The 21,014-nt window shown below is 33.7% G+C and overlaps 1 pseudogene; it reads right to left on the reverse strand.

Moving 5' to 3' along the window:
* Positions 1-6,937: 6,937 nt before the first annotated feature.
* Positions 6,938-7,703, reverse strand: LOC122228317 (annotated as a pseudogene).
* Between the last annotated feature and the right edge of the window lie 13,311 nt (positions 7,704-21,014).

Raw genomic sequence — 21,014 nt, forward strand, 5'->3', positions numbered from 1 at the left:
GGACTGTAGGCAATGGTCCTTCTTTTATAAGGTTCTGGTCAGCCCTCACCCTTCCCTTCACCCTAGTTCCTTCTCAGGTTCTATCTTTATTAACCTGATAGCTCTCGGAGCTGGGTTGTCCATTCCTGACTGGCTCCTCCTTATTGTATGAGGGGTAGCCTATGGCCATACTTAGGTCTTCTGTCAAATTGCTGAGGGAAACCTGAGGGGGAGTAGGTGGGGTCTGTTATATTCTTAAAAGGAACTTCAAGCCTGAAGGGGTTTGCTGTGGTCACACATTCCCAGCATTGTTCCAAAATAGTGGTTTTCCCCACCCAGGCAACTCAGGTCCTATCCTTTCCCTCACTGCCTATTTTATACTATCTTTTTCTATTATACTAAGGTTCTTATAACTGAACTAAGAATTAAATTGATGTGAGACAGATTGACAGGAGAAAATCAAATTCAATTTCGTATGTATTGGTAATCCACATAGACATGAGATTCCAAAATAGACGAAATGAGGTATATATATATATATGTCATCCTGAAGAAGAAGGGTTAGGGATCTAGGACTATAAAGGGAAGGAATGCAATTTACAGGAAGATGAAAGAGAGAACATTTAGTAAACAAATGTTTGCTACGCCCTTCAGAAACAGTGGGACAGAGGACTTTGCTCAAATAGGACTGGATAGGTTCCTCCCTGTCTAGCACACCTACTTTACATCCTAATACAGTTATCTTGTGGTGATAGCTGTCTTCCCAGAGTAGGTCCTCCATCTAAATTCTTTTAGGTAGTTAATGGGGGCAGGTTAAAGTTTCTTCTGAGTCTTATGGACCATGATTATTTTCAACTTGGCATAATCTGCATGCCAAAGTAGCCCATCTTGGGGTGGCCTGTCATGGGCTCCTATATTTGGCATCTAAAAGGTGTCTAAAATCTGATTTTGAATTAGGTAGGAGTAAGAAAAGTAAAAAAAATTTGAGATGAATAATGAAAAATCAGGATTCTGAATTTTGAATGCTTTCCTATTTCTCTTTATGGCATAGCAAATTAATCATGATATAGTGTTTTAGTTGCCTTTGTAAGATAACTTGAGAAAATCGAAATTAGTAGAGCCATCCTCAAATTAAAACTATATATATTATATATATTAATATACGTTTTATATATCATATTATATATTATATATTAATAACATGTATATAATAATGTAATATATATTAATTAATAAATATATATGTATTCTTTTTCCAATAATGTATGTGCCCTGATATGTTTTAAATTAAAATGGACTGTTTAATGCATGTGTATGCTATTTATACTATTTTCATATTATTTGCGTTAACTGACTTCTATCTTTATGATCTTGTTGCATAAGACAGCTTCTATTCTGTTACAGTTAGCCTGAGTGCTGTCATTTATAAAGCAGGATTGATAACAACTGCCTGCCTCAAGTGGTTAAGATCAATTGAAATTGCTTAGGTAAAAGAACTAAGTATCATATCTACAGCAGAGAATATGCACAAGATCTATTAACTTTGTCCCTCTCATTCTTTCCTTACATTTCCTTTTACTGTTTTTATTTTTCCATACCTCTTTACTTGATCATACCTTTCATTCTTGACAATGCTGTCATAATGCTGTAGTTGGAAAATATTAATTTCAAAGTTTAGTTTTACTTTAGTTTTCTATCAGAATGGTTGCAATCAGAAGGAAGTGCTGATTGTATTAAATCAGAAAAGTGGACTCTGATTTAATAAATATCACATAAAAGCACAGCCACTCATTCCGTTTCTAATGGTGATTCAATTACTTCAAAATCATCTGGGGAATTTTTGGTGTTTCTTGATGAGTTTAGGGGTGAGGGGTGTATAACACCAGTTATCTTCATCTTTTCCTTTTAAAGTGATAAGGTTTTCAAAGAACAACTTATCTTTATAAATCCAAATTTCTAAAGTATTCCTTTTGAGAAACTTCAAAATTAATAGCAAGTTGAATTTATTTTAAAAATCAAGATCTACAGCACTTTGGTGGTACCTTTCATTATGTAGGCTAACAAAAAAAAAAAAAAAAAAAACAGGTCCATTAATAATCTTGCAAGATAAGTGGGTAGGGGAAGCTGACCTTTAACAAATTCAGCCTAATCAGTATTAAAACGTTTGTTAAATATCTTCTTAATTAAGGCACCTAGGAAAAACTTGAACTTGATGAAGTTTTGGGGTGATGGGGGGTTCGTGGGGTCTGGAGTCTATGGCCAAGAAAGAATTCTTAAAGACGTCTTTGGTGCAAAAAGGTGATGTTATTAAAGGATAGGAGTGGGACCCATGGACAGGAAGAGCTGCACTTGGGTTGTGGGGGTGACCGTTTAATGGAGTTGGGGAGATAAAGTCAAGAAGGAGTTTCAGAAGAGACTTTCACATGCTAAAGTTTACTTGAGGCCTAGCTATTGTCAAGCTAAAGTTGTTTTTCCCTCTAGCAAGGCATTAACTTTAAGACAGTAAGGTGTTCCTGGACTTTAGACCATTGATGGGACTGCCTTTTTCTGGTAAACCTGTGGAGACACTTACCAGTTTAACCATTTTTTTTGTCCTTTTCTATTTTTGGGTAGCTGGGAGTGTCCAAGGAATATCATACATGTCCCACCTGGGGTGGGGTGGGGGGGTGGGGACGTGCTAACTTGTACTTTGCCCTCAGCTCGCCTCAAGCTCCTTCATCAAACCTATGGATCAAATGCAAAAATATTAGTTTATTTGTGCCATAGTCACATAACTGAAATTTATTTTGTCATGAAATGCTTTGAATGTCCTCAAAGATCATATTTCTGATGCACTCAAGAGGCTTTTGCTGAAACTTGATAGACTTCATTATGCTAAATATCTAAATATTTTGTGTGATAGGAATAGAATATGAATTTTATGAATGAACAAAATGCATATATCTGGTTTCCTTGATTGCATTGAAAATATTTCTTATGATGATAACCTTAGTTCTTTTGAGGAGAAATTCCTGAACAATACTATCATCCGAGGAAGTGAGAGGCCATCAGTTTTAACTTCCAATGTGTTGGGTTTATATTGCATTGGGCCATTAAAAAGGCATTTTCTCTCGGTGATTCTGTGCCTTCTAATAGGCAGATATTAGGATATTTATCTACCTGGCAATATTCTCAGCCAATATTTGTCAGTCTTACTCTGCACAATTACAACAAAAAAGGATTGGAAAAGAAGGGAAAAAAGAATAGACCACTAAGAAAGTAAGTAATGTATTTATATAAGCGTATTTACATATGCTGCATGTAATGTTTTCAGATGGTGAAATTTCTTAAAGATACCTATATAAATAGTTTCTTCGCCTATAAATGGAATTAATTTATGAAGGGCAGCTTGGATCTCTATTTGTGACAGGAAAAATAGAATAAAAATGTAAAAGAAATCCTTTAAATGCTAGAGTTCTTTGATTTGATATTTTACCTTCTCTTGAAAAACGTCATGGGCAGAAGGATGTTTAGGTAAGTGGAAGGGAGGTGAAACACGTCAACTTGGACATGGCTTTCAGAACTTTCTCCTATGGTTTCAAAATTCTAACTAGTGATCTCTCGTTTCCTAAGTCCATGGAAAGGAAACTATTAATAATGGTAATCAAAGCCAATGCTATTAGCCACAGGAAATCTTTTAGTCATAAACATTATTGAACAAACCAGTCCAACTGCTTAGTATGTATGTTACAAAGAGAAACATTGTAGCCAAGATTATCACATGCTAAAACCTATTCATTTAAAGATACATCATATGGTAGTTATTTCTCAAATAGGAGAGTTAAAATGTAAACAAAACAAAGACAAAACCACACATAAGGGTGCTAATTCCATTGCTAAAGGATATAGTTCATAAAATAAAACCGCCTAAGTGGTAATAAAAGAGTTTATAGAGTTAGTAAAATAAATGACCATTTCAAGGGAAATACAAAATTACAAAAACCACCTTAGATTATATTCCTAGTATAATCCACAGAGCAGTGGACAAGATCCAGATACTGATATAAAGTTCTATAACACTTCTCACTGTAGTAGATATTTATGCTAAAGTTAATATAGTAAAATACTCAAGATCATTTTCTTTATTTCTTGTGTCAGCATATGATTTTTTTGAATACAATGACCTTTGGAAACAAATAGTTTTATATTTGGAGTTGTTTATATTAGTTGAAACCTAAGATATTAAGTATTCTATACTACTCTTGCAAATAAATATATAGCAAAATGATTCAATGGCAGAAACATGTAATTGTCACAAACATAGCAGCCCTGGGCCATGCCAGCAATTCAGGGATAAGAGTTCAGTGGAGGGCAGTGGAGGTGGGCTGTCGGATTCAGTTAATCAGGGATTCTTTGTGATTCTCCCATCTTCAGGACATGACTTTAAGGTTGCTGTGGACATCATTATCCCAGTCAGCCAGCAAAGAAAAACAATAAGGAAATTTTTGTGATCCATGTCTGTAAGTGACACACATCGATTCTGCTTACATGCTGTTGGTCGTATATCATTCACATTGCTGTAAAGAACAAAAACAAAACAAAACTTTGAGGGAAGCAGAGAACAGTGTCTAGCTCAATGTGCCAAATTTCTATGTGATGTATAGTCTCCGCATTAGGTTAGAATGCGGGTACTTATTGTCTCAAGACTTGGAAACTCAAAATACAAGTCCACTGCATTTTCAAACTCAATATATAACTGTAGGTTGGGGAAAAGATATCCATACAAAACTAACTAATTTGGAATAGTGGGCAATGGGAAAGCACTGAAATCGCAAGGATAAAGAAAAGAATGGTGTAGGGAAGCATTAAGAAGAGTTCTACCCTGGCAATGAAAGAAATTATTTGATTAGAAATTGAATGTTCTCTCAGGGGAAAAATCTCATTTTCAGTGGTTCCAACTTTGCCTTCTGGGAGTTATTCCTTGCTTGTTAGTCTCCATGCTCACTTTTCTAGGAAGTGTTGAGAATCTACTTCTCGTAGAGACTAGTACAGCTTTTGTTCTGTTTCTGCTGGTGCAAACATAGAAGCCCAAGGTTTATTTTTAGCTGAAACAATTAAAGACATTTTGGGGGCTGTCTTCTTTTTCCTTGGAAATATTTCCCTTGATATCATGATAGGCTACTGATCTATTTCCTAGTAGTTTTTTGCAGGTACTGAAAACTACGTAAACCCAAAGTTTGCTACTAGACATAGTTCTCAAGGCTTTTCTATCTTTGTCATTTGACCCCATAATTTTCTCATGCTCTCTACTTAATGGCAACTACCATGAGATTATCTAAAAGAAAATAGTCTTAATTGGGAATATAAATCCTTTATCTCCTATTTACCACAGATTTAAATGGGTCTTAAGAAGTCTTTTTTTAGGGGGCAGGATGGTTGTTAAGAAGTCTTAATGGGATTTTGTTGTTCAAAGTCTTTTTCAATCTTACATTCTTTAGGGTCCAGAATCCTTTGTTTTTTTCCAATATTTTGTGGACTTGGTCTTTGTTTTTACAGTAAATAATTATTTCCCTGAACTCGTCTCTAACTTGTAATACCAAGCCAAAAGCAGTAAGTAGTATGAATACTTAAGAATAGTTGACTTTTTCCAACTATTTTTCCTAAAGCCTTAGGTGCATTAATTAAATTTCATGTTTTTTCAGGTTGTACAAAATATTTTGCCATTGTATGAAATGAGTCTTCAGATTTCTAGCCTGTAGTGTCTTTTCCTTCTTTTGTGATTCCAGTGTGTGTGTGTGTGTGTGTGTGTGTAAGAAAAAAAAATCATTGAAATTTGATGACAAACAGACATAAAACTCAAAGTTTGGCACTTCTGAGGGGGAGGAGAATAACCACTACAGATGTTCTTTTACCCAAATGAAATACAGGCTAGGAAATAACACACCACTGCTAAAGCAATCCAGAAGAGGGACATGAAAACAAACCTGTACATTCAGTAGGAATTTGCAGTCATTTTGGATTTCCACTAGGTAAGAAAATACAATTTTGGGTCAGTTTTTCCATGCTCAGGTGTATGAAAACAGCAGCAACAACAACAGCAAAAACCCAGGTGACATGCAGTAATGTCTCCTGTACTTACATCTGTAAAAATTATCTAAGTACAGAAGTACGTGTGGAAGAATTCTCTTCTATTTTTGTAAAACAAAGTGTTCTAATATTTCACAGAACAAGATACGGCAGATTTGTTTGTTTCTTTTTTTAAAAATCTTTTAAAGAGGTTGAAGTTTAAGGGTTGTATTCTTCTCTTTTAATTATAATTACCAAGTCAATTTTACTTAACTCATAAGCCTGCTGTTTTCAGCTGTTTGGCACATAGCTCTGAAGAGCAGTATCAGAGTCTTCTTCCTAGAGAAAAGCCCACCATTATATGTGAAGAGGGAAAGAAATGAGAGATGGGGAATGTTCCCAAACATTCTGCAAAAATTCCTTTAGGTTGCTATTTACAAACCAGGGCATTGGATGCCTCTAGCAGGCCCAAGAAATGCAGAAATCACAGGAACCAGAATGACAGGTAAGGCATGGCCAGGACTCAGCCCCTTCTGGGCTTTGAGAAACCAAATGGAGAGGAGCCATGACCTTCCAACCAGTACCAGGAAATGTAAGAGCCCTCTACACCATCCTCTTTGAAAGTAAGGAAAAATGCTCACTTGGTGTGTACTCAGCTATTGCATTTATGGGGACAAAACTAGACAGAAAAAGTAGGGGGAAAATAGAGTGGCAGTAAAAATGGTACTGTATTCAACCTTCTGTCTCCCTCCCTCCCTCCCATCACAACCCCCCAGTACAATTCTCCCCTTTTTGTTCCCACAACAATGTTACAACCAGAAAAAAATAAGTTTCAGAGAGTGGGATTTGGGGGAGGAGGGTGGGTAAAAATAGTCAAACCACAATAGGAATTTTTCAAAATAGGTTATTCCACTTAGTCATCATCATCTCCTTCATTTACAGGTTCTCATTTTTGCTTCTGACTCCTTTCTTCTTCACCAACATTGTCTTTATTTTCTTCATCATCTATGTCCCAATCATTACAACTCTCTTCATCTTGTTCTTCCTCCTCCTTTCCATTCCCCTCGTTTTCTACTACCTGAGAATTTTCACCATACTCTTCCTCATCCTCGTCCTCCTCATCTTGTCTAGGTCCTCCACATAGTCATCAGCATCTGATTGGGGACCTTGTCATCCCAGTCGCAGCCATTAAGGTATACCTGAGCTGCGGGAGGAGCTTTCTCCTTGTTTTCTTATAATCGTTTTCTTATAATCGTTCAGGTTGGTTTCTTATAATCAACATGTTTTCTTATAATCGTTCAGGTTGGTTACCTCACAATCGAAAAAGTCTAAGCTCTTGAGGTTTTCTAACTTTCTCAGTGGTTTCATTGTGCTAAGGTCTTTAATTTTGTTGCCACTTAAATTTATATGTGTGAGGTTAGGACAGTCTTCTGCCAATACTTCCAGGTCCCCTGAGATTCTGTTATCATTTAGTTCAAGCTTCTTAAGTCTAACATTGGTAAATTTATGACTGAGGCAAGGCCTACATTGATTGTACTTAAGAACTCCAGTTCTTCAAATTCATCTGGGAGGGCTTCAATTCTGCCTTCAATCAACTGGCAGTTGTTGAGGACAATCTATTTCACGTCAGAGGATGTCCTGTTCCGCAGCTCTAAATGAATCCATTTGTCCATGTCCATCTTTCCTTCTCCTTCTGCAGAGGCTCCCATGCCAGGGAAATTCAATCAGTCTGCTTTCTAATCATTATGACAAAACCATATATTTTACATTTTTCCCAGCGGCATTCCACTTTACAGCCTCAAAACAGACCCCAAGTGTAATTACTAAATGAAATAGAAGTATTATTTCTTGCTCACTCATTTAGGACTGTTCCAGAACATAGTGCTAGGGGAGCAATTCCCTACTAGTGGTTACTCAAAGACTCAGTTTAATGGCATCTTGGCATCTTTGCATCTTAAACATGTGGTTTCAGGGTTATCATCATTCATACCATTTAAATAAGCTAGGAAGGTTAAGAGCATGGAGGAATTCTCATGGAAATTATTCTGGGCTTTACCTGAAAATGACACATAATTTATTAGCATTTCATAGAATAGCCTGCAGTCACATGACAAGACCTATCTACAGGAGAAGCTGGGAAATCTAGCTAGGAAGAATAAAATGGTTTTCATGGAAAATTAGCAGTTTCTGTAATACTGGTTTTGTCAAAGGAAAATAGGAATTACAGTAACAAATTTGATAAATGTTTCTTGGGTTGGATATATACTAAGTGTGGCATTCTTAAGTATTCAAGTAATATTGTGTTAACATTAGCTATATGACTGTTTTTTTTCCAACTTACCTTTAATTAAGTTTCAAGTTAATGAATTCTACAATATTCTGTTATGTATCATATCTTGACTGTCACATTCAAATTTCTCTTGTGCATGAAATAGAGGGGAGGAGGTTGGAATATGCAATGACAGATCCATAATGTAAATATTACTATTTATTTTGAAATAAGATACAACTTTATCTTTTCCTTATTCCACATATCATAAATCCTGAATGGGCCAAGTACTTAAAATAAAAATCTAACTTAAAATTTTCATTAGAAAATATAGGTAAATATTTTTGTAATCTTGGGAAAATTCTGAGCATATGTGCAATTTATACTAGACAAGCATAAAATTTTTATATGAAAGAGAAGTCAATGAATATTATGAAGTCTGACAAATAGAAGAAAAGGAGTACATAAAAATGAACAGAGTCTCAGAAACCCGTGAGACATCCTCAAGTATACTAACATACACAATGGGAGATGCAAAAGAGAAGAGAAATAAAGGACCAGAATGGTATTTGATGAAATAATGGATATAATTTCCCAAATTTGATGAAAAACATTAAAGTACACATCCATGAAACTCAATGAACTTCATGGAATATAAAATTGAAAGGATCCACACACCTAGACACATTATATCAAACTATCATAAGCTAAAGGCAAGAAAAGATGGAAAGCAGCTAACAAAAAATAGCTTCTTACCCACAATAAGTCTTTAATAAGATTAGCAACACATTTGTTATCAGAGACAATGGGTGCTGGAAGACAGTGGAATAACACATTGAAAGTGCTGAAAGGTAAAGACTATCAACCAAGAATTCTATATCCAGCAAAACTACCCATCAAAGACAAGATAGAAGTTATGACTTTCTGAAATAAAGCTGAGAGAATTCATCACTAGCAGACCAACACTAAAAGGTATACTAAAAGGAGTCCTTCAGACTGTAATGCCATAACACTAGATGATAATTTAAATCCATAAGGAGATAAAGAGCAACTACATAGGTATATATAAAAGACGGTATAAATGTATTTTATGGTAACTATTGTCATCCTATCTTATTTAAAAGACAACTGCATAAAAAATGATTATAACGCTGTTAATTTATGATGTATAAAGATACAATTTGTATGACCCAAATAGCATAAAATAGGAATGGATGGAGACATATTGAAGCAAACTCTTATAATCTACTAATATGTTAAAATCTGCAGTTGATTATTTTAAGTTAAATGGTCATTGTAATCCACAGAGAAACTACTAAGAAAATACCTGAAAATATAAAATAAAACAAAAATTTACATAGCAATTATAAAATATTGATTTAGCACGAAAGAAGGCTGTACTGTGGGAATAGAGGAATAGAAAGCATATAAAACATAAAAAAGGCAAAATGTTAGACATAAATACTATATAATCAGTAATTATGTTAAATATAAATGGACTAATCATTCCAGTCAAAAGAGATTGGAAGAATAGATTAAAAAATAATGATCTAATTATGCTGCCTAAAAGAGACATACTCTAGATTAAAAGACACAAATAGACTGAAGGTGAAAGAATGGAAAAAAAAATACCTCATACAAATAGTAACTAACAGTGAATTGCAGTACCTACTAGATAAAACAGAATTTAAGAAAATTACTTTCTTAAATAAGAAAAATATTAGTAGAGATAATAAAGGCATTTTATAATAATATATACAAATATATATGCATCTACCAAAAGAGACCCAAAACATAAGAAGACACAAAAAAGAGTGGAGAGATAGACAAATCAACAAGAATACTTAGAGATTTCAACACTCAAATTAAAAAATGAACAAGACCTAAAATGAACAGAAAAACAGAAGAAGTGAACATTAGAAATCAACTACACCTAATAAATATTTGTGATACTAAGCCCCCAAAGAGCACAATATACCTTCTCAAGTACACAAGGAATATTGTCCAAAATACACATGGTTAGGTTACAAAATAAACCCTAATAAATCTTAATGAATTGAATAATATAATTTTAATTTATTTTTTATTATATAGAGAGAGACAGATATCACATGAATGGGTCTAATCTCATGAGCCCGGGATCATTACCTGAGTGAATTCAAGAGTCAGATGCTTATCCACCTGAGCCACCCATGTGCAACTAAAGAATTGAATAATATAAATAATATTCTCTGATCACAATGAAATGAAATTAAAAATCAACATAGTTGAGATTTAAAAAAATATGTGAGGATTGCCTGAGTGGCTCAGTTGGTTAAGCACCCAACTTCAGCTCGGGTCATGATCTCACAGTCTCTCACAGTGAGTTCAAGCCCCACCTCAGGCTCTGTGCTGGCAGCTGGGACCCTGGAGCCTGCTTTGGATTCTGTGTCTCCCTCTCTCTCTGTTCCTCTCCTACTTACTCTGTCTTTATCTCTCTCAAAACTAAACATTAGAAAATTAAAAAAAATATGTGGATTATTATTATTATTAGATTAGATTATAACATATTATTATTATTATAACATTTCACAGCACATGCCTTACTAAGCAAAGTGTCAAAGACAAAATCATAAGGGAAAGTAGAAAACATATTTAGATGGATAGAAACAAAAATAACACTAGCTCTTATGAAATGCAACAAAAGTATTGTATAGCAAAACATTTAAACCTGAAAATACCTATATTCAAAAGAAAGGAAGATCTCAATTCTGTAATTTAACCTTCCATCTTAAGAAAGTAGAAAAAGAAGAGCAAACTAAATCAAAAGCAGGTATAAGATAAATAATAAAGATAACAAAAATAAATGAAACAGAAAATGGAAAAAATAATAGTCAATGAGACCAAGCATTAGTTCTTCTAGAAGATCAACAAAATTTACAAACCTTCAGCTAGAGTGACCAAGAAAAGGGGAGAGAAGATTCAAAGTACTAAAACTATGAGTGAGATAGGGATATCACTATTGAACTTACAGAAATGCAAAGGAAAACAAGGAATAATATGAATTACATGCCAACAAATTATATAACCTAGATGGAATGGACAATTTCTAAAAAGAGACAAACTAATAAAACTGACTCAAGAAGAAATAGAAATCTGAATTAACCTGTAACAAGTAAAGATATTGAATTAGTAATAAAAAAAAAAAAAGGCATATATACACATACACACACTCAAAAACAGTTCCATGTATCTTTCCTGGCGAATTTTACTAACATTTAAGGAAGAATTAATACCAATCATTCACAAATTCTTAAAAAAGTAGAAGAGGAAATTAATACTTCCAAACTCATTGTATGTTGAAACTATAAAGCATTATTGAAAAACATTAGACTTAAATCAATGGAAAGATAGCCTGTATACATGAATTATAATAATTAATATTAAGATGGCAATACTCCCCAAATTGATTTACAGATTTAATGCAACCCTCTGTCAAAATCCCATCTTTTTTTTTTTTCAGATATTAACAAGATAACCCTAAAATTCATACGGAAAAGCAAAGAGCCCAGGATAACCAAAACAGTCTTGAAAAGGAATAATAAAGTTGGGGGATTCACACTTCAAAACTCTTTATTAAGCTATAGTAATCAAGATAGTGTGGAACTAACTGAAGGATGGACACATGGATTAATGAAGTAAAATTAAGAGTCCCCCCAATAACCAGTTACAGTTATAGTCAATTGATTTTCAACGCAGATGCTGATAAAATACAGTGGGGGGAAATAAGAGACTTTTCGTCAATGGTTTGAATGCAGTTGAACCCCAGCATCAGACCATATACAAAATTTAAGTCAAAACAAAATGTAAATTAATAGTCCAAGCTACATAACTCTTAAAAGTAATTCTTAGAAGAAATTAGATGTGAAACAAAAAGCACAGGTAAAAACAAAATTGACTTCATCAAAATTTTTTACAAGAAAAAAATTTTGTACTTCAAAAGATTCTGTTAAGTGAAAAGATAACCTAAAGAGTCAGGGGAGATGTTTGCAAATCATATGTCTGATAAGAGACTTGAAACTAGAGTGATATATATATCATATGTCTGATAAGAGACTTGAAACTAGAGTGATATATATATATATATATATATATATATATATATATATATATATCACTCATATATATGTATATATCTCCCGACTCATCTATCTGTATATATCTCCCGACTCATCTATCTATCTATCTATCTATCTATCTATCTATCTATCTATATATCAACTCGTACAACTCAACAATGAAATAATAACCCAATATAAAATGTGAAAAGATTAAAATAATCATTTTGCAGCAACAATATACAACTGGCTAATAAGCATATGAAGAGATGCTGAACACCTTAGTCATTAGGGAAATGTAAGGCAAAAGTGCAGTCAGGGGGTGCCTGGGTGGCTAGTCGGTTAAGGGGCTGACTTCAACTCAGGTCATGATCTCGGGGTCTGTGAGTTCGAGCCCCGCGTCGGGCTCTGTGCTGACTGCTCAGAGCCTGGAGCCTGTTTTGGATTCTGTGTCTCCCTCTCTCTCTGACCCTCCCCCATTCATGCTCTGTCTCTCTCTGTCTCAAAAATAAATAAATGTTAAAAAAAAATTAAAAAAAAGTGCAGTCAGATAACACTTAGTTCCCAATAAGATGAAAATAACAAGTTGCAAAGATGTGAAAAAGGTAGAAACCTCATATATTGCTGATCAGAAATACAACATGTTGCAGCTACTTTGTAAAACAGTTTGGCAGTTCTTCAAAGTATTAAAAAGAAAGTAATCATATGACCCAGCAATTCTATTTCCAGTTATTTGTATAAGAAAATTTAAAACTTATATACACATAAAATTTGTTCATGAATGTTCATAATGATATTATTCATCATAGCCAAAAACAAATAGAAACAACCTAAAGGTCCATCAATTGATGACTTTAAAAATATACTGTGATCTATCCATACAATGGAATATTATTTGGCTATCTAAAGGAATGTAGTAATGATAGATACTACTACATAGATAAACCTTGGAAAAATATGTTCATTGAAATAGACCAGATACAAAAGATCATATATTGTATTATTCCATTTATATAAAATGTATATGACAGGAAACTACCTAGAGATAAAAATTGGACTTGTCTTTGCCAGGAACTGTGGAGAGGGTGAATGAAAACTAACTGCTATTGGCTGCAGGGCTTTTTTTGGATGATATGTTCTAAAATTAGTGGTGATAATTGCACAACTTTGAATATATTAAAAATCACTTGTTTGTACCCTTTAAAATGATTAATTTGATGTTATGTAAATTATACCTCAATACAATTATTAAAAACAATTATACCCAAAGTATTACTTTTCTGTTTTAAAATGCATGTATCTATTTAGTCTTCAATTTTTGATCAAACCATGTTTTCCTTCTCTATGAGCCTCATTACGCTCTCCCCTCCTTTCTAAAATTTAAATATCATTGTGCATTATTAGAATTCCCTCAACTCTCCTTTTTCCTACCTTTCACTAATGCTGTAGACTGGCAAAGTCCAAATCCTATTTGCAGCCAGCTCTGCACAAACTCTGCATCTGCCCTGTCAGAGCCTAACACTTGTGCATGAAAACACACAGGCATGCTTCTTGAGATAACTTCAAATTCAAGAGTATAAACCTTAAATAGGTTTCGGTGTTGTTCAGGAATTCTGTTGTTTGCTGGGCAAATCTACCACTCAGCCTCTGAGGAAACTAATTGTTCTCCTATCTCCTCGTGACTCAGATAATCTCCCTTTCTTCCTCATATTGTAATAAAGACCTTTCTTATTTCACTAAGAAAACAGAAGCTAACAAAGGAGAATTTATATGTGCTTTCACCACCAAATCTACCAACTTTCTTGTACCTGTAACCACATACTCTCCCTAGATATGATGGGTCAAATGTTAACACTCCTGTTTGCCCTGAATTCATGTCCTTTCACTTAAGAAATCTCCTGCCACATTTTTCTCCTTAACAGTTTTTTGTCTTATTTGATTATTCTCAACTATTTACAAACATAGAACAACTACCTTAAAAATGGTAAAATTCTTACTAGATTCTAAATCCCTCTTCAGCGTTGGCCCCTTCCCTTACAGAAAAATTTCCCCAACATTCCTGTAATTATATTTTTAGTTTCTACTCATTCTTTGTTGAATCCACTTCAATCATATAGTTGTTTTCTAACTCAGCTGCTCCAGTAAAACTACTGTGTCAAGATTTCCAGTGACTCCCATATTGCTGAAGTTGGTGACTAATTCAAAGTTATCAACTTTCTAGACTTGTGACTTGGATTTAACACAATCATGGCTTCTCCAGTCTTTTCTCTTTTTTCATTTCACCTTCTGAACATCTAAGTCTCTTGTTTTTCTGTCCACCTCAATGCTTCTCAACCTCCTCTGCTATATCCTCCTGATTGCTCAGACCTCGAAATAATTTAGTGCCTCAGGGTTCAGGTTTTAAATTTTGTGTCTAATAATATAAATCTGTAGATAATCTCATTTAGTCCCATGACTTTAGGTAACATCTCAGGTTGATGGCTACCTTAGTTTCATTGCTATCTCCAAGCATTTCACCAAATTCCAGACTTATATATCCTCCTGCCCATTTGAACTCAGATTGGATGTTTAATAGGCATCTTAAACTTAACATATTCTGAATCAAACTCTTGAATTTGAATTCTTTGTACCTCCCCCAATATGCTTTCCCCAAATATCTTCTCTCTCATTGGGTATCAACTCCATTATATTATTTGTTCAGCCCTGTATTGTAATTCTCCAGAGAAACAGAGCAATATATGCTATATATTTTTATGCATTTATTTCTTTCTTAATTATTAATACTATATAAATAATAATCATTAGATTGTATATATAGTCTACTTATACATTATATATTTGGCATATCTGTATAAAATAAGGAATTGGCTCACATGATAATGGAGGCTGAAAAATCCCCAAATCTGCAGTTGGCAGGCTGGAGACCGAGGAGAACCAATGGTATAAGTTGCAGCCAGAAAACTATCAGACTTGAGACCAAATTCCACCAGAGAAGCTAGAGTCAAGATACCTTCATTTTTTATTTGGTTATGGCAATAGTCTCCTAGTTGATCTCTCTGTTTCCACTCTCATTTTGTAGTTTCTTTTCACCACTGTCAGAGTGCCAAGATGGACTCTTGGTTACCTTTCTGAAAACATTCCCTAACACTCTCCCAGCCACTCATTCTACTATAGCTTCATTGGCATCCTTGCTGCATTTTGATGATATGCAGGACATCAATGTTCAGTAGTCCTCCCTTATCCATGGTTTTGCTTTCCGTGGTTTCAGTTACCCATGTTCAACTGTGGTCTGAAAGCAGATGTTCCTCCTGATGTATTGTCAGAAGGTCAATAGTAGCCTAATGCTGTAACAATTCCCATGTTTTTTACTCCCTCTCATTCCATCACATAGACACTTTATCATCTCACATTGTTACAAAAAGGAGGAGGGCAAGTACAGTACAATAAAATATTTTGAGAGAGCAACTTTCATGTAACTTTTATTACGATATATTGTTATATCTGTTCTATTTTATGATTGGTTATTGTTAATGTCTTCCTGTCCCTAATGCATAAATTAAACTTTATCATGGTTGTATCAGAAATTCATATAGTGTATGTAAGCTTTGGTACTCTTCATGGTTTCAGGGATCTGCTGGGGGTCTTGGAACATCCCCACAGATAAGGGGGAGGCTACTGTACTTACTTTTCTCTCTGGCTAAGATGATCTCTTGTCAAATAATCTCATCTTTATCTTCAAGTTATTCTGTTCTGCATAAGTATCACCTCAGAGAGATTAATCTAAAAGCAGAAACCCTTTTTCCCATTGTTACCCAATTTTGTTTTCTTCACAATATTTGTTATCACTTAGCACATTACTTTATTCTTTACTATGTTTCTCTGTGTACAAGAAAAAAGCTCCTTGAGTTCATGGACTTGGCCTATATTGATAATTTCTATATTATTGATACTTAGTATAGTATTATATATTGAATTATTATATGTTGAATATTATATGCTGCATTTATTACCAGAAAAAAGAATCTCTTATCTGAACTTCCTTAATATACCTTATCAATTTAAATACTTAAATATTTGTATTTTTATTATTTTGGCATTGTTAACTACACAGTAAAATATTGTGCTATGTTAGAACTGGAGCATCATTTATACATATATTATGCCCCTATATTTAGCATCTTATGTGTAGGAAATTCTAAATAATTACTAGCTGAATTTAATAACAAATAGAATACACTGATGAGAAATACTCTAAAAGATCACAAGTACCTATAAAATCCAATTATTATTTTTAATTATAATCTTTGATTTATAAATTACTTTTTAACTTTTTGGTGACAATGCTTGCTCATAATCCCAACCATAAAGTAAATAAATATGAGGGTATAAGTAACTCTAATACAAAGAGCATTTCTTTACTTGGCAATTTATGATAGTTTGGGTGCCTGGGTGGCTCAGTTGGTTAAGCATTGGACTTCAGCTCAGGTCATGATGTCACAGTCTGTGAATTTGAGCCCTGTGTCAGGCTCTGTGCTGACAGCTCAGAGCCTGGAGCCTGCTTGGATTCTGTGCCTCCCCCTCTCTCTGCCCCTCCCCCATTCATGCTGTCTCTCTCTCTCAAAAATAAATATTAAAAAAATTTAAAAATTTATGATAGTTCCAGGAGAATCTGGAGTAAATATTACATTGCATAGGGAAAATTTTATTTAATAGTATCAATAAAGGGAGTTGTAATGATTAATGAAGTAATATTTTAAATATGCTCAAATAACTTACTGATTCCTAATTAATTAGTATACTAATGAACAAGTTTTGCTTATTTATTTGTAAACTATTCCATCAGGAAATTTTATTTCACACTATTTTATCTGACTCAGTGGAGTTGCAACACAAGTCTTTAATTTTGAATATCTCAAAAAATTATTGAAAAAAAAACCCTCCTTGGAATAGAGGGGTGTCTATCTGGCTCAGTCAATACAGCATGAAACTCTTGGTCTCCAGATTATGAGTTTAAGCCCCACATTGGGTGTGGAGCCTACTTAAAAAAAAATTGGGGATGGAAACTGGCAATCTAGAGATTAAATTTTCTCTTACTGTCCTTTAATCAGAATATTTTTTCATCCTTAGGAGTTAAAAAATGAACAAGTATGGAGCTAAATAAAAAATATATCTTTTAAATAAGATAATCAGGTTTATGTTTTATTTCCTAAAGTGAAAAAAAAAACTCTCACTGAGAGATTTCTATATATAATATTAGTATTTGTACATAAGTGTATGTTATTAATGGTATTATATTATACTATGTCTATTACTGTACATTATTTACATTTACTGAGCAGAAGTAAAGCAATTTTCTTTTTTTGCAAACATAATAAAAATTTGGAACTGTTTCTAAAGAAAATTCAAATCTATAAAAATATTCCCCTAATTTTTATATGTACTTAAAAAAATGATAATTTATAGACAGTAATTAAATATTTTAGTATTATTTCATATCCATTTTCATGCTTGAGTAAGGGGAAATTTTCTAATCAGAGTAAAGTGGCATGGTAAAGGTATAAATAGTATATTTGGATGAAGTCTTTAAAAAATGAGATATTTATTAAGACACAATCCATTAAAAGAACACTTACATGATCCTCTCACATTATTTCATTGATTTTTATTTTCATGCATGATTCAAAGTGAGAATCAGGCTTTACAAGAAGTATTTTTATTTCTAATCTTTAATTTGACAATGCAGTCCTTTTTGTTTATTTGTATGGTTTGGTTGGTATATTTCACATGTATAAACTTTACATGTCCTAGTAAAAATAACTTTGAAATGGAGAAACATAATTAGGGTAATGGTAGACATTTGAGGGTGTCAGTATATAAACACCATTTCCTTTTCTGGTAATTTATTCTTCTATGTTTTGTTTTGTTTTTTGTTTTTTATTGAGTTTTCTGACAAAATATAATCCAGTTTTTTTTTAATTGAAAATTTGAAGATCTGAACATGTCAACATCAAATATGTCATTGGTAATGCCATTACAAGGATTTTAAATGAAATACAAGATTAAGCTCTCCTATGTAATTTAAGAATCATTTGACAATCTCGTCAAAGTTTTATATCCCCATATTAAAGAGGTTTTTTTTTTTTTTTTTTTTTTTTTTCAACGTTTTTTATTTATTTTTGGGACAGAGAGAGACAGAGCATGAACGGGGGAGGGGCAGAGAGAGAGGGAGACACAGAATCGGAAACAGGCTCCAGGCTCCGAGCCATCAGCCCAGAGCCTGACGCGGGGCTCGAACTCACGGACCGCGAGATCGTGACCTGGCTGAAGTCGGACGCTTAACCGACTGCGCCATCCAGGCGCCCCTTAAAGAGGTTTTTAAAACCTACACACACACACACACACACACACACACACACACACACACACACACACAACTTCTATGCTGGTAACAAGATGCCTACACATAAAATGTAAAATAGAGAATTAAGACACTTTTCTGGGTAATGCAATCCTAAAGAACAACCTTAACTGTCTAGAGAATTGTGTCAATTTTCTACTTCACTTTGTGTGTGTGAGACTACATCTCAAATAACAGCCTTAGAAAGAAAACCTGTCACTGAGTTCGCAATTTCTGTAAGGTCAGACTGTAAAAATCTCACCTTACCAGGTAAATCACAGACACAAAGCAATTGCCCTTTAGAATTGTTCAACACCTAGTCCACTGTGTGCAAATGTGGCTTGTTTATTAATGAAAATGACATATACTCCACTATACCAATTTGAAAAAGAATAATTGCATATAATATATTGATTTTTAGTTTTTTAGTATTTTTCTCTACCCTTACTAGCACGTTAAATAATGGCCTTATTTATCTCTTTAATCCTCAGTTACTTGAATAGTTTGAACATAGACTAACTTTAAAAAATAACATTCTTAAAGATGAATATATGAGTAAAGGAAAGAAAAAATTTACAGGTAGAAAAACAGCCTATAAGGCATTGATACCACAAGGTTTTCCTGATACTAATCAAATTATATTCCTGAGCCTCTGTCAATAAACTATAAGAGAAAGGATTAATATCTTTCCCGTGCAGATTTTAGTAATAAAAGTAGATGGCCACACACCCAAATAGACTGAATTGAGTAGTAATCATTTTGAAAGCAGGTCATACTGACCATTTCATATCGTGGAAACTGTAAACTGATGCTCAAATATTTAAGAATTGAAATTAATAATGGTAAATATGAAAACAAAAATAAGACAATTAGGAGGCTAATGTACATCATTTACATTAATTATCAGTAAGACATTTTATCCTTGCTATAGTTGGTTTTGATTACTTTTAGATTGCTCACCATGCCAGTCATATTTTACTATTTACATGGTTGTTTAAGCATCATTTTGCACAAATGAATCAAGAAAATAAATGACAATAAGCAGAAAGGTAATTTACTATGTCAAACCTACCTATTTAGCAATATTCTTAATAAGCTAGAGCTCTTTGATTATAGGACACACCAAGAAAACCTACCCTTCACACTGCTTTAATAACTCTCATTTTTCTGTCTTAACATCCATAAATGGAGAACAGAAACTATAACTGTATAAATAGTTCACAGCTTTAGTCTTGAGTAAAACATAGCAGTTGTTTTCTAATTATGAAAATAGTACATGTCCATTGTAGAAAATTCTGAAAGAAAAAATAAATACTATCCAATATCTAAAGATAAGCACTATTAACATTAGAATTATACATGCACAGAAATGTACATATACATCTTTTTTTTCCCCCAAACATAGTTACATCTTAAATAAGATTGATATTTTGATGCATGACTGATTTGGAAATAGTCTTTTATCATACTTGAAAAAATATATATTTTGCTTCTAGTTAAGATGGAGTAAAAGACCGTTTTCAACGTCCTATCCTAAACAACTAAAAAACAAACAAAATATACAAAATACAGATTTCTTCTGTTACCCAAAAGTAGAACACTTCTATGAAAACTTTTGCAAGCCAAAATGTGTAAAACAAAGAATCAATTTCCATTAATTTATATGAATTGGAGTATTTCCAGATCCAAATAAAAATTTAGTGGTTCTCTTAGATTAGCTGTGTCACTCCCACTGCCCATGGTGCACACTGGCTCTATAATGACTTCCTGAAAACAAGTGCTAAACATTTTTTCCCTTTTTTGTAGAAGCAGAAAAATCCTCTTTGTATTTCTTTTGGTTAGTGAAACCAGGTACTAATGTAGCCTTTTGTAAAAGTGAGGGATACCTTTTATAGGAAACAATGACACTCAAGATGTGGCCATCAGACAATGAAGCACAGTGATCCCTGAGAGACAAAAAATAGGCAAAGCCCTACTTTGACCCAACTGAATGCCTGGAGAGAGATTCCGGGTTGCATTGCAAGAAGAGGGAACCCAGTCTCCTTAAGTTGAGAAAATAGATGTGGGTGGATTCTGGAAGAGACAAAGCCACTAGACTTTGAAGGCCAGAGTACTAGAGAGGATAGAGCTGTACAGAATAGAGAACTCTGGAGATCTACTGAGGATCTCCCTTGAACATTCTGTTGAGTAGCAACCAATTGACACATGTAGGAAATTATTCAAGCCT

Source organism: Panthera leo, chromosome C1, assembly GCF_018350215.1.
Source record: "Panthera leo isolate Ple1 chromosome C1, P.leo_Ple1_pat1.1, whole genome shotgun sequence".
Lineage (NCBI taxonomy): Eukaryota > Metazoa > Chordata > Mammalia > Carnivora > Felidae > Panthera > Panthera leo.